Genomic DNA, 1,894 nt, shown 5'->3' with positions numbered 1-1,894 from the left:
TCGGTAGAGCATCAGACTTTCAATCTGAGGGTCCAGGGTTCATGTCCCTGTTTGGGTGTTAAAAAGCTAACTGTTGTTTGTTCTTATTGGTGGGAAAATAGAAAAGCTGGTCTGAATCCTCACTTGATGTGAGTGAGTAAGAGAGAGTTTTAGCCTTTGCATCTCCTGGGATGTGAAGTTTCGGGTGCCACCCAGTAAACTCCATGCAGTGGATCCAGTAGAATGGGGAATAATACAAACAGAGACACAGGGTTTCTTTTTTTTTATGTTTGTTGTTATTGTTTTAAATCTGATTAAAAAATGTAAGAAATAATTGTTTGTGTTATTTCATCTTTAGGCGATGGTGAAGGTCTGGAGGTGGTTAAACCATACACCTCATTCAAAGAATCTGAAAAACAACAAGAAATACGTCACACACTTTACAGCAGAACCACGAAGCACCAAGTCTTTAGAACGCAGCCACAGCATTATTCACATATCAGCTCACTGTATTTTCATGTGAAACAAATATGTAACATCTGTAACTTAGACAAAAGCAGCATTTCACACGAAAAAAATCAAACGTACAAATTCACACGTGATGAAATGATACACAATCCCATGTTCATTAGCTGAATGAGATCTAACACACTCGTTCACAGTGAGGTTCTATAACAGCATCTGCTTTGAGGAGATACTTACAGTACATGTGTCTGGACTCTAAAGTCTGTTCTGAATGATCCTGACAGGAACAACATTTACTGCAAATATGAAGAAAAGACAAATTTAACACAAAAAATTCAAATGTATGAATTCCAGCATGATGAAATGATACATGATTACAAGTTCATTTACTGTTTGATCTCTAACATGTTCATTCACACACTCGTTCCCACATTGAAGAGAAACTTACTTCGGTCTGGATTCTGTGGAGGTCCAATTATATTATTGTGCCTGATGGCATCAACATCAGTTCTGTTAATTCTGGGAGCATCTCCCATTTCATTTATCCTTCTGGGAATCCTGAGAGAGAGAGAGAGAGAGAGAGGGGACTTTTTTTTACATTTTGCTAAGCTAGTACACATGTACTCAACACACACACACACACACACACACACACACACACACACACCTTTCTACTGTAGGGTTCCAGGGGCCGTCACCAAAATTACTGACTGAAGCCATTTGTCTGTTTATTACTGCAGAAATACAAAAACATGAAAACGTTTAAATACAGTTACTAAAATCTAACAATTAACATCTATCTATCTATCTATCTATCTATCTATCTATCTATCTATCTATCTATCTATCTATCTATCTATCTATCTATCTATCTATCTATCTATGTGAAGGAAAGAGAAACTCTACCTTTTGACGAGCTGCAATCAAAATGAATAAACTTTTCGCCTCGTGATTATTAGCCGCTGCTTTGTTTACTATAGTTGCTAAGATACACAACACAAAAAAAAGTTCGATATGAGGTGATGAATTACCTGCTGTTTGTTGACCACGCCCACTATGTCTGTAAACTGACCAATCAATGCAATGTTCAAAGTTCTAGCCTAATCATTGGACTTGTACAGAGTCTGCATGGACCTATTGAGTGATGTCATCACCCGGCCTGCCACGTAGCCTAGTGGTCACGTGGTCGGCTACTGCGCTCAATAAGGTCCTGTAAGGTTGTATTTTTCTTTATTTTTTTATTTTTTCTTTTTGCATCCGCCTCCGAATTAATTTATTTATTTGTGTATTTTTAAGTATTGATTCAATTTTGCTGTAAACAACGTGAAAAACAACAGAAACTATATTAAACATTTTTCCTGTGAAGTTAAATAACATTACATGACATACATACAACATTACATATTTCTTTTCCCTTTTTGAATTTGAACTGTTTTTATTTATTTTCTTT

General features: G+C 36.3%; 1 long non-coding RNA gene across 2 annotated transcripts; it reads right to left on the bottom strand.

Moving 5' to 3' along the window:
• Nucleotides 1-252: 252 nt before the first annotated feature.
• On the bottom strand, nucleotides 253-1,563 carry LOC310724088. 2 transcript variants are annotated; one of them, XR_014532920.1, is made up of 5 exons: nucleotides 1,476-1,563; nucleotides 1,112-1,178; nucleotides 893-1,002; nucleotides 682-740; nucleotides 253-388 (listed from the first exon to the last, which is right to left on the bottom strand). It is a non-coding gene; the product is annotated as an uncharacterized lncRNA (long non-coding RNA). The 2 variants fall into 2 exon arrangements; XR_014532921.1 differs by lacking the exon at nucleotides 1,476-1,563 and adding an exon at nucleotides 1,351-1,411.
• Nucleotides 1,564-1,894: the final 331 nt, after the last annotated feature.

The sequence above is a fragment of the Silurus aristotelis genome (assembly GCF_946808225.1).
Source record: "Silurus aristotelis genome assembly, chromosome: 3".
NCBI classification, from domain to species: domain Eukaryota; kingdom Metazoa; phylum Chordata; class Actinopteri; order Siluriformes; family Siluridae; genus Silurus; species Silurus aristotelis.
The sequence above is the reverse complement of the archived record's forward strand: the minus strand, read 5'-3'. Positions and strand labels throughout refer to the sequence as shown.